This window comes from Orcinus orca, chromosome 2, assembly GCF_937001465.1.
Source record: "Orcinus orca chromosome 2, mOrcOrc1.1, whole genome shotgun sequence".
Taxonomy (NCBI): domain Eukaryota; kingdom Metazoa; phylum Chordata; class Mammalia; order Artiodactyla; family Delphinidae; genus Orcinus; species Orcinus orca.
The window spans coordinates 18412383-18426094 of NC_064560.1; the positions used below are offsets into that span (position 1 = coordinate 18412383).

At 39.8% G+C, this 13712-nt stretch overlaps 1 protein-coding gene across 3 annotated transcripts in view; it reads right to left on the reverse strand.

Annotated features, from left to right (window-relative positions):
• CUL2 (cullin 2) overlaps positions 1-13213 on the reverse strand; it is an 83346-nt gene extending 70133 nt beyond the window's left edge. Inside the window, exon 1 of one of the 3 annotated variants that reach the window (XM_033439298.2) lies at positions 13080-13213. The gene's annotated coding sequence lies outside the window, so the exon portion shown is untranslated. Of the gene's footprint in view, positions 1-12808; positions 13024-13079 lie in introns of those variants that run through there. The other 2 variants (XM_004275901.3, XM_004275903.3) reach the window with 2 other exon arrangements.
• Positions 13214-13712: the final 499 nt, after the last annotated feature.

Here is a 13712-nt window from a genome sequence, read left to right on the forward strand (position 1 = left end):
TGTTTTCATTCCTGTGCCACATCATGTCTTTCACCTGGTGTCCTGTCAGGACCACTTCCATCCCCAGTCAGTGAGACTATGTCCTACTGAGCACCTGCAAAGTTCAAATCTCACATTACTAAAGTTTCCTCTAGCTTTCTTCTGGGTCCATTCATGCAATGTTAGGGTTTTTAACACTTTGGCACACAGGTACTGTGCCTATGGCCCCTAAAAATAAATCATAGTCTCCAAATTTAAAAAAAAATTGAAAAATAAAAATTCATGTTTACTTATGTTTCCAGATAACATTATGACAATATTTTATGACAATAACATTTACGAAATTTTCATTACATTTGAAAATGATTCCTAGATTAGATTTTCTCACTTAGAGCACCATTTCTAAGTATGTATGGCTGTCAATAATAATAAGTTAAATAATCACAAAAGTGATTTATATAAACATAGTTACCATATGACCCAGCAATTCCACTCCTATGCAAGAGAAAACATGTCCACACAAAAACCTGGACGCAAATGTTCAGAGCAGCATTATTCATAAAGGCCAAAAAAGTGGAAATAACTCAAATGTCTATCGAGCAATAAATGGATAAATAAAATGCAGTACATCCATACAACAGATTATTATTCTGTAATACAAGAGAATGGAGTACTAATAGATGCTACAATACAGATGAACCTTGAAAACACACTATGTGAATAAAGTTGGTCACAAAAGACCACATGTTTTAGGATTCCACTTACGTACATGAAATATCCAGAATAGGCAAATCCACAGACACAGGAAGTATTTCAGTGGTTGCACAGGGCGAGAGGACTTGGAGAAAAATGGGAAGTGATTGCTAATTAGGTGATGAAAATGTTCTAGTATTGATTGTCATCATGTTTGTACAACCCTGTGAATGCGCTAAAAACCACTGAATTGTACCATTCAAGAGTACACTGAAATGGTATGTGAAGCATAACTCAATAAAGCTGTCAGACACTTAAGCTGAAATAATCATATCAAAAACTTTGGAGCGGGCTTCCCTGGTGGCGCAGTGGTTGAGAGTCCGCCACGGGTTCGTGCCCCGGTCCGGGAAGATCCCACATGCTGCAGAGCGGCTGGGCCCGTGAGCCATGGCCGCTGAGCCTGCAGGTCCGGAGCCTGTGCTCCGCAACCGGAAAGGCCCGCGTACCGCAAAAAAACAAACAAACAAACAAAAAACTTTGGAGCAATTTAACGTGGAGGGGAGGGGAGAAAAGGTATATTTACATGGTTGTAAATTCTGAAATCTCAGTCTCCCTCTCACTCCCATGCTCTAGTCACCAGCTCCCATCACCAGAGGCATATATTATATGTGTCTGAGGGTATTTTATACATATATATTGCTATTCCCCCTTTTTACATAAATGAATATAGAGAGGGTCTTTTTCTACTTGTTTTACATAAATGGTATTACACTGCTTACTTAACAATATATTCACTTAACAGTATATTTGGGAAAGTATTCCATTTTAATACACAAGGGTTTCTTTAATCTTAATAGCATTTCATTGTTTGGCTGTATCTGGATTCATTCTACTAAGTTTGATATGATATGTGATGAGTCCTCCAAAAATTGAAGTGCCTAGTTTAATATCAGTAATTTTAAGTTAAATAGTTTTTTTTTTATGAATTAGTAAGCTCTTTTTTTTCTTTTTGCAGTATGTGGGCCTCTCACTGTTGTGGCCTCTCCCGTTGCGGAGCACAGGCTCCAGACGCGCAGGCCCAGCGGCCATGGCTCACAGGCCCAGCCTCTCCATGGCATGTGGGATCTTCCCGGACCGGGGCACGAACCCGCGTCCCCTGCATCGGCAGGCGGACTCTCAACCACTGCACCACCAGGGAAGCCCAGTAAGCTCTTTTTATGTTGACATTAACAGGGTTTTCTTCTAAAGATACTAATAACACAATTTAAGTTACAACTGCTATACTAGTTGATAAGAGAAGAAAATTACACTATTACCATTAACTACCGTTTACTAAATACCTTCTGAATTCCTCCTATGCTATACATATTATACATATAAGCATTACTAACCATCAACCTGCAAGTCAGCAAAATCCAGACTGCAGGAAACTACTGGATAATCAAATTTCTTCAATAAACTATGCACACACATAAGAGGAAAAGAGAGAAAAGAAAATGAGAGTGGGAGAGAGATATATGTGGAATGGAAACTGAACTAAAATAGACTAAAAAGGCACATTCATCTACCACAGTGCGACTGATCTTATTTGGATCTAGATTTAAGCTCCTTTTAAAAATTATATTTATGATAACCCTGGAAATTTATAAACTGATGGGATATTTGATGACTTTAAAAAATAATTTTTATAACAATAATTATGAGAGCTTTAAAACTGAGAGTCCTTATCTGTCAGAGACACATGCCAAAATATTTATGGATGTAATAAACGCTGTCTGAGATCTGCTTCAAAATTAAACAGCTTGTTTATGAATTGATAATTGTTGAGAATGAGTGATAAGTACATGAGGGATTATTATAATATGCATTTTCTGTATATGTTTGCGATTTTCCAAAGTAAAAGGGTAAAAAAAAAATCTTCACCATCATCATCATTAACAGTTCCATAAATATGGGGGGAAGCACATAAAAGAAATCAGAAAGCTTAAAAAAAAAGTAGTATTAATCCAAAAGGTCTAACATTCAATTAATATGCATTCTGGAAAATTAGAATGAGAGGTAATTATCAAAGAAAAAATATCCCAGAACTAATGAACATTAGTTTTCCAACTTAAAAGGGCATACTGAATACCCAGAATATTTGATTTTAAAAATAAATAACAAGGCACCTCTTTTTGACATATTAAAACACTGGAGGTAAAGAAAAGATTCCGTAAGTTTTCAGAAAGGAAAAAACGACTACATAAATTAAAGTCTTTAGATTTACAAGAGCAACACTGGAAGCTGGAAGGTAATATAAAGCAATGCCTTCAAAATTCTCAGGGAAAATGACTAACCACCTAGAATTCTCTATCAAGAGTGGTATCAGGGCTTCCCTGGTGGCGCAGTGGTTGAGAGTCCGCCTGCCAATGCAGGGGACGCGGGTTCGTGCCCCGGTCCGGGAGGATCCCACATGCCGCGGAGCGGCTGGGCCCGTGAGCCATGGCCGCTGGGCCTGCACGTCCGGATCCGCAACGGGAGAGGCCACAACAGTGAGAGGCCCGCGTACCGCAAAAAACAAACAAACAAACAAACAAAAAAAACTTCAACAAGATACCACTATACACTTATCAGAATGGCTCAAAAATTCTGACAGTATCAAATGCAGATGAGGACATGGAGCAACTGAAACTCTCATTTGCTGCAGGTGGGAATTTAAAATGAAATAACCACTTAGGCAGTTTCTATTAAAATTAAGCAAACACTTCCCATGTGACCCAGCAATCCCATTCCTGGCTATTTATAGATAAGAAATGAAGACATACATTTACAGAAAAACCTAAACACAAAATTTTAGAGCACCTTTATTCATGACTACCAAAACCCAGAAACCCAAATGTGCCATCAACTAGTGAATGGAAAACAAAATGTGGTGCTTTCACACAATGGTGTGCTATTCAACATTAAAATGGACCAAATCACTGATATGTGGACAACAATGGGTGATTCTCAAAAGCATTATGCCAAGTGAAAGCAGACAGACTCATTAGGCTACGTATTGTATGGCTGCTGAAAAGGCAAAAATATAAGGACATACATCAGATCACTGGTTGTCAGAGACTCAGGACGGACTACAAAGGAGCAAATAGGAAACTTCTGGGGTGATAAAATATTCTATATCTTGATTGTGGTGGTGGTTATGTGACCATATAAATTTGTCAAAATTCAAATAACTGTGTATCTTTTTAGGGTGAATTTTACTATGTGTAAGTTATACCTCAATAAACCTGACCCCTCAAACTCAACATGTCCATCCATTTCCAGTATTTCACATCTTAATAAATATTTTCATACATCTAGCTCCTCAAGGTAGAAATTTTATTAATCATTCTTGATTTCTCTTACTCTCTTCTTCAAATCAATGAATAAGTCCTGTCAACCCTATCTTCTAACCATTTCTTGAATCCAACCACTACTTCCCATTCCCACTGACATCACCCTAATCCAAACCACCACCTCTCACCCAACTACTGCCTCCTAAATGAGCCACCTGTATCCTCTTTTGCCCCCTTGTTACATTCCAAATACTGTGGCCAATGTAAGCTTTCCAAAAATGCAAGTCTGATAATATCATACCCTCTGCTTACAATTCTTCAAAGACTTTTAACTTACAATCCTTATTATCTATCAATTATCATTTAAGAAAAAATAAAACTTCTCTGTGCTTTCTTAATTTATCACTGACTTCCCATGAAAGTCAATAAATACTTTACTAATATTCTGACAACAAAGACTTTTAAATCGGTTACCAGTTCTAAGAGAATAGCTAGGTAATCCAAAGTAAAGATGAAAATAAAGAAGCAATCAGGAAAATCAAATTAATAAGCTATCCAGATTTCTGATAGCAATGTTCTAAAATCTCTTTTGCTTTTAAAGTTTTTCTCCTCATACACATACCTCACTCCTCAGAACACTGAAAGGTGACCTGTCACTAACCTTTCCTTTCTCCTGAAAATCTTAACTTTCCAGTGAGTTTTAGGTACTGAGGCTGAAAGAGCTCCAAAATAACATGGTACTGCCCCAAAGTATGATGTGTTAACACAGCCTAACAAAATTCCCACTCCAAAAATGTTTTAAAAACAAAGTTACTAGTAATAGCAGAAATACAAAAGATATAACTTTGCGAAGATCAGATGGATTTTAATTTGGAGTGATACTGTGTAGTTCTTCACTTAGACATTTTTCATACAAAGAAGTGACTTGGATAATTACATTTCAGCAGGTAAAGCAGTAACAGAATCTCAAAACATTCCATTTTAAGCCTAGAACTGACATTGGTGCATAATTAGATATTTTATTTGAAGTATAAACTATTTTAGTAAAATGTATAACATGTTTAACATACTGATCAGTATGACTACAGCTTAACTACTGATAAACATTTCAGTTGCCTTCCAAAAGTATAATTATCAATAATGTAAATGGCTAAACGCTTAAAGTTGTGAGTCTCTTTTTAGTTAGAAAAACAAAACAAAACCAAAAAACTAGCAAATGATAATTTTTTATTTCAGTATTGATCAGTACCAGCAACAAAAATTTGGCATTCCAAAAATTACCAAAAAGATATAATACTGGGGACTAAAAAAATTTCAGGTAAGTCAACATACCATAGTTAGTTTTCAAAATGACATTCAGGGGGCTTATTGAGCAGGTTATATTCTAAATACACAAAATAAGGAAAATACTTAAGACCCAATCAAAGAGCATTATTAACTTTGCAGTATTTTCCATTTCAAGGGCTGTCTCTAGTGTACACTGACCAAAAATGCTACCATGATTTCATATGAAAATAAGCTCCAAGAATGCATCTAAATACTTCCATCTTATGTACTGAATGTGTGATCCATTAGCTATAGCTAAGAGGTACCTTTGTTAGTTGGAGGCTCAGGGTACAAAGCTTACTGTTGCAATGAGGTTTGACACACAAGATCCACACCACAAATGTCATCTCCATCACATGACTTTCCTACCTAAGAATTTCTAGTAGTATGCTTAAAAAAAAAAAAAGGAGGAAACTGGTGTAGAAAACAGTAAAGAGAAATACAGCAGTCTGTCATCCCAGTTGGCAAAATGTATAGTGCAAGATGAAAACCTCAGTCTCAAAAAAAGGGAAGGGGGACAGTGGTAAGTAGGGAATGTACTTATAATACAACAAAAAAGTTACAGAAGACATTTGCTTCCAAAATAAAGCTAATTTGACCAGAATTAAAGACCCTTCTCTCCTCAATGAACTTGAGACTCTCCCACACATCTACACAGACAGTATTTCTTTCCAAGTTTTCACATTGCTCCTATCAGCATGAAGTTTAATGTCTTCTTCACTTGCTTTCTCACTTTTTTCCATTTTTAACAATCTAAGCAAGGAATCTAAGATACCAACCAGCCTTAAAAAAAAAAAATTCTTTTTTTTTTTTGTGGTACCCGGGCCTCTCACTGTTGTGGCCTCTCCCGTTGCGGAGCACAGGATCCGGATGCGCAGGCTCAGCGGCCATGGCTCACGGACCTAGCCGCTCCGTGGCATGTGGGATCTTCCCAGAATGGGGCACGAACCCGTGTCCCCTGCATCAGCAGGCGGATTCTCAACCACTGTGCCACCAGGGAGGCCAAAAAAAAAAATTCTTATATACGTATCAGGGATGAGTTAGAGAACCTGAATTTGTCTGAGTCTCTCATGGGTAGGCAAGCCCAGTTTGGCATGCAGGCTAGACAAGGCTATGACCAATAAGCCTTTTCACATATAATCCAATTAAGAGTGCATTTTTTTCTAGGCCTGACTTTCTATCCAAATATTAAAAAGGGTTACTCTAATTATCCTCTCTGCACAACCCAATGACTTGCAATATTTGTTATCCTATTCTGAGAGCTAAATTAAGTCACATATATCTAAAAACCTTGGATTCATTATTTTGGATTCATTCATTCATTCATTATACTACATACATTATTATGACTATTAGAAAAGTATGCTCTATTTCTGTCAGAAAATAGTAGTCATAAATAAAAGGGGACAGCTAGTGTAAATGCTATAGTGCTTGATTGGAATCAGAGTTATCAGTGTGAACTCATGGTTTTTAACACACACACAAAGATAAAAAGATATAGAAATAAACATAGACGTTTGTGTATGCATGGATTAGTATACATATATAGTTCTCGCTCTGCTCACTGAGCAGGCCTAGGAGCAATGACACCCCAGTGGCAATGAACACACACAGCATCCAGATCTTGGTTTCTAGATACCATTCTCCAACAGAAGGAACCAGCGTTTGGAAAAGTGATTGGTTCCAGGGCTGCAGCAGGGAAAATATGAGCCTGGACATCTTATGATGCCAGAAAATAGAAGTGCTTTCCTAAAGAGGATGGGGGATGTCCAAAACACAAAGAGCTAACCTGAAAGCCACAGTGGAACAATTTGAGCGATAAAATAAATGATAGAATTAGATTATAAACCATAGAGTAAAACAAATATCTATGACCCAACACTGATACAAATTACGGAATAAACAAATATGGAGAAGGGACAGTTCTCCCTTATAGAAGAATTCCAATTAATAAGTGTAGAAGGAAATGAGAAAAATATAAAATTGCCATCAGGTGAACACTACTATAATAATTATTACAAGCAAGAACTACCAAAGGATGCTGCAACGAATGGGCAAAAATTTGAGAACAGGATTTCTGCAGTTTCAATCTCCCCCAAGATATCCAGTAATTACAAAGAGAAAAACAGTAACTTTACAAGCAGAGAAATTTAACAGACATGACCTTAATGAGAGTCAACATCACCTCTAATAGGATATACTGACACCCTGTATCCTGTGATGTGACGCACTGAGTAGGACTCAGCATCACTTCTCTAGTATTCCTGCCAAAAATGTACAACCTCAATCTAACTATGAGAAAACATCAGACAAACCAAAGTTGAGAGACATTCTACAAAATAACTGACCACACTCATCACAAGCATGAAGGTGATGGAAGATGAGAAAAGACTATCACAGATCAGAAGAGACTAGGGAGACACATGCTAAATGCTGCGTCTGATCCTGGATTGACTCTTGAAAGAGGTAAAGGACATTACAGGAAAAACTGGTGAGATTCAAATAAGGTCTGTAGTTTAACAGTATTGTAACAATGTTAGTTATCCTCATTTTGATCATTGTGCTCTGGTTATGTAAGCTGTTAACATTACAAAAAGCTGGGGGAAAAGTATACTTGGGCTCTCTGTACTATTTGTGCAACTTCTCTGTAAGTCTAAAATTACTCCAACATTTAAAAAACTTGGGGGGACTTCCCTGGTGGTCCAGGGGTTAAGACTCCACACTTTCACTGCAGGGGGCACAGACTGGAAAATTCCACATGCTGCACAGTGCAGCCAAAACTAAATAAATAAATAAATAAAATTTTAAGTATCTTGTACTTTTTTTCAACTGAAGTAAAACAAAGTTGAAAAATTCAAGGAATATCTATACAGGGTAAATCCAACATTTTGTTATTTGAAAAGCAACCTACATTGGAACAGGACTTAAGTCACTGAGTTAATAGATATTTATTAAGTATTTACAATATTCAGACCTCTCTCTACCAAGTACTAGAGATGCTGCCTTCAAGAAGCATATAGATGATAAGAGAAACAAAAATGATAAACTATTAGCCTGATTGATGAAAAATTCCGACATACAATCAGGCTATAATCCAATGATTAAATAACAACAGTAACATCATTTACAATGTTAAAGAATATAAATGAAAATCCCTTGGATAACTAAAATCTTCAAATAGGACATTAACATCTATACATTTACAGAGTTCAAGTAGGCTTAACACATTCACCACACGTTTCATAGTAATTAGTGTCTAATGCTTCAAAAAGAAATATTAAATATTTTCTACCAAAGATTATATTTCTCCAACCTAGAAACTAGCTGCTTACTTATCTCAGACAAAAAAGAAAACAAAGGAGGTAACAATAACAAAAATAACCACAAGAATCAAACCGAACAAAACAGTTCATAAACAAAGCAGTTCATAAATCAAGAACAATCTCAGAAAAAAAAGAGGTAGATCAATTTACATAGGAAGTTATCTGGCTAAAGACAGCTAACTGAAAATCAAAATGCCAACCAATATAAAAAGTATTATAAATTCAGTAGAGAACACAGTAAGTCTGGATTTTTTAATTCTTCAAAATAACAAAGCTTAAAGCAACTTACAGAATATTCCATCTCCCCTCCTCCAGGTCAAACAACAGGGTTTAACTGCACCCAAAAGTTGTTGCAGATGCTAATATCATGATCTTAACACTACTCACTGCCTCAAAATTTTTAAGAATCAAAGGAACTTCACTGTTCTAGTATCTCCAACAGGCCTTTCCAAATACACAGTAGTAACATAGTTTGAATCTATATACAGATCTTCTTCAACTTAAGATCAGGTTACATCCCACTAAACCCATCAGAAGTTAAAAATATCGTTAGGTTGAAATGCATTTAATATACCTAACCTACGAACATCATAGCTTAGCCTAGCCTACCTTAAACGTGCTCAGGACACTTACATGAGTCCATGGTTGGGCAAAATCATCTAACACAAAGCCTACTTTATAATAAAGTATTGAATATCTCATGTAATTTTTTGACTACTGCACTGAAAGTGAAAAACAGAATGGTTTTATGGGCACAGAATGATTCTAAGTATATTGGTTGTTCACCCTCGTAATTGCTAGGCTGACTGGGATCTGAGGCTCACTGCCCAGCATCACGAGATTATCATACTCCATATTGCTAGCCCAAGAAAAGATCAAAATTCAAAGTATGGTTTCTACTGAAGGCATATCACTTTTGTACCATCATAAAGTCGAAAAATTGTAAGTCAAACCATCGTAAATCGGGGAAGGTCTGTATTCTTTAAGATAATAACACAAAGATTATGCTAACATCTGCAATGCAATAGAAACATCACTGTTAAGATTCAAACCCAGGCAAAGAGCCAGATCACTCTGAACAAATAGTTTGATTATTAACTGGTTACTGAGAGAGAATTCAGTCATACATCTCAAGTATCAATAACTTGTTATGTCTCATGATAACATTCCAAATTTCTGCTTGTTTTTCTAAGATTTAACATCAGCCAAACTTCTTCAAAATATTAACATTCAAGGGCTTGATCTTGTCATTAATTTATCTGAATTTAACTGACAGTACATACATGAAAACACTGCTTTCAATCATAATCAAACATTATTTTAGCATGTAAAGAAAACAGGCAGATAAGGTGAAACACACACACACACACACACACACACACACACACAAACAGTGCAAACTTCTGTAAAAAGCCTCACAAAAATAACAGCTCTTTAAACAACTCCACATGTGCAGTTCCCAAACTCAAAGAGGGCAGGGACCAAATCAGAAAATGTTGCAGTGCCCCAGGACTGTCTCCTCTTCTTTCTACATTCTTTCTTTAGGTGGTCTCATACTGCTTCATAACTTTTAAATACTATTTAATACTCTTAAAAATACAAGGTGTCAAAGCAAGGAAAGTATGCTTCCACTTTTGCCAAATGGGGAGAAGAATCTACACACATTTGCCTACATGTGCACAAAATATATCTTTGGAAAGATGAGTAAGAAACCACTAACATATTTGGCCTTGACAAAAACTGCAGGGACAAGAAATAGAGGAGATTTTCATTCTATATCCCATCAAACATTTCAAATTCTGAATCAGGTGAATGTAGTTTTTATCCAAACATAATTATAATAAACCAACAGATAAAGGCAGATGACTCCCCATCTCTTTCTCTTACTAGAATTTAAATCTGACGAAGGCAGAGATTTTTGTCTATTTTTTCACTACTACACACCCCCACCGCCTAGTCCACAGCTAGTACTTGAAAACTATTTGCTGAATGGACGAAGGACTCCCTAACCTCTCCACTGAAGTCCAGACGTGTATATCCAACTGCCTGCTTCTCAACTCCACGTGAACATCTAACAGGTCCTATGTAACACGTCCCCTCCAACCCTATCCCCATACAACAACCTGCTTCCCTCACTTCTTCCCCATCCCAACACGTGGCATCACCAAGCCCCAGGTGAAGCCCCAAACCCAGGAGTCACCCCTGTCCCAACCAACTGCATTCCCATCCAACCATGCCAAATCACTACTTTTAACTATAAAATATATCTCAAAATCTTTTTTACTGGACTCCAGTCACTACTCAAATCTGCCACAGCCTTCTCACTGGTATCCCTGCTATTCTCCTCTTATCCAATCTCCTTCACAGTCAGATTGTAAACCAGACCATATCACTCCCAGCTTCACAAAAAGGAAATAGCTTTTCAATGTACTTTAAGAATAAAAGCCAAGCAAACTCCTTTGGATAACAGACCTCACATGACCTGACCCCTGGCTACCACCTAACCTCTTCTCTCTCGCGAGGGTCCCAGCTCACCTTCACTGAGTTTCTTTCAATTTGCCGAACCCAAGCTTGAAACCACCTCTAGGGATTTCCATTTACTGTTCCCTCAGACAGGAACACTCTTCCCTCAGACTTCCAAAGGCTAAATCCTTCCCACTTTTCAGGTATCAGGTCGAAAGTCACCTCAGTCAGGTCTTTCCTGACCACAGCATCTGAAGCAGTCTGTCCCAGTCACTACCACAACTCCCTATTTTACTTCCTTTATAGCACTTATGATTCTCTGAAATTGCTTTTATTTCTTAATTACTTTCTGACTTTCCCTTACCTCCCAGAATTGAAGCTCCAGGAAAGCAGAAATTTCATGTGTCTTGTTTATGGTTGTATCCTTAATGCTTCCAGTAATGCTTGGCATACGAATCAGGTGCTTAATAAATATTGAACTGTTAGACAAGGCAAAACTGACTTTAAAGAAGGTCCACAGCATTTAATTTAGTGACAAACTGGTGAAGATAAAAAACATGAATAAACTACCTTTCCATATAAAACACTGAAAAAATCACCAAAGGGTGGAGAGTGAAGTAACAGTATTTCAGATGCAAGTGAACATTCAAAGACATAGAAAAGGTATTTTTCACATACTTTGTGCATGCACACTACAGAGATGTTCCCCCAACTTACAAACAGCATCTCGCGGCGGGGGGGGGGGGGGGGGGGGGAGAAGATTAACTCAAAACACTGTGTACATCTGCTATTTCATCTCTGACTCTTTTGGAAGGGTCTTCCAAGCACTATATTTGGGCAAAAGAGGCAAAATATAAACAATTTGTTCAACTGTCTGTCTTGGAAAGAACTGTGAGATTGTAAAAAGGAGGGAGCAGTCTTTTGAGTGTTTTTAAATGCCTATTACGTAGTCGGTAGTAAATGAGAACTAAGCGATTATTTCCCATACCTTACTATGAGTGTAGATTTGGGACAGGTCTAGTTCAAAGATGCTTACACTGTAAAGTCAAACAGTCTGTAGCAAATGTTAATAGTTTTTATCTTATTATCAAAATTTTAACTTTCAAGGTACTGTCCTTCAACTGGTAATAGTAATCCCTGGGGAAAGGAGGATTTAACGATAACAACAGCCTGCAACTCGCAAATGTTTTATGTACATGCACGTATTTGCGGGGTGATGGGGAATGGTGCAGACTCCCTGGTGTGTAACTAAGTGCTCTTAAGAGAGTCTAAGGATCTAATTTCACCAAACCCTAAGTGGTGAGACAGGTCTAGCATGCACATAGGACACTACTCCCCAGAGCTATCAATCTTCGCTGTCTGCGGAAACAAAAGTGAAAACACTCGTAGTAAGGATATAAGAGACTGATGCCGCCCCCCCCCCGCCCCCAGCAAACACACAGAGCTCTGTGCCCGCGTGAGGACGTAAATAAGCAGAGAACACGCACTCGCACCTTCCCTCCCTAGGAGGAAAATGAGGCCGAGGGAGGGGCGGCCAAGACCGGCTTGGGAGGCCCGGGATGCAGTCCGGGGGCGGCCGGGCTCCGGGGCTGGCGCTCCTGGAGCCGGGGTCACCCACAGGACACCCGGTCCCCAGCCGCCCCTCCATCCCTCCCCTCCCCCTCCGTGCCCCCAACTCCTCTCCCCGCCCCAGCCCCGCCACCCACTAACCGGGAAGGGAAGTTTCCCGGTGCCCGCAACCGGATCCGGGCCTTCAGCGGGTTACCTGCTGCAGAGGCGGGACGCGGGGCAGGGGCCAGGGGTGGGAGACAGCCCGAGGGCGCGCAGGACGAAGCCCGGCGAGGAGGGTGGGCGGCGGCGGCTGTCAGCTCCGTCCCTGCTCACCGCGCTGCCATTACTGCGCGCAGGCGCCTCCCCGCCGGCCGCCGCCACCGCCGAGAAGGGGGGGGGGCCCGGGCCGGGGCCGCGGCCGGGCACTCACCTGCCGCCGCGGGAACACGGCAGAGCTCCCGGATGGGACGGCGACGTGGGAAGTGGAGAGGGGAGAAGGGCGGGCGGGCTATGCGAGCTGTGAAACAACTGTCCTCCAATGCCCGGCTTTCCCGAACCGCCCTCGGGGCTCCTCTTCCGCGGCCTCCAACCCCCCCTGCGCCGGCGATGGTAGAGTCCGCGTACGGCGAGTGCCGAGGGCCGCTCTTGTGCGATCGCGGAAGGCCACGGGACCCGTGCTCCGAGCGGCTGCGAGCGGCTCCCAGTGCCCTCGAGCCCTCGCTGTTCGCCGAGCGGGGGACCGGGGACCCCCAAGTTAGGGACTGCTGATAACAGTGTGTCAGAAAAGTGGTCTCAACACAAGGATTTATCCCTTGAGTTCTATCAGAACTATGTGAACATTCTGATACACCACCATCTCCTTGCCACCTACTTCTATGGGCTTTTCAAAAGATCAATATGTATTAGCAAAATTAGTTTCCTCGGACATATTCCTTTTGTAGTAGGTTTTTATCTGTAGCCATTCTGAGACATAAATGTGTATTTTCAGTAGAGGCCCGTCTCTTCACAGCCGTGACCCCAACTCCCCGCCTCTCCGCACCTGTCAGTCCAAGGGTTTCCTCGC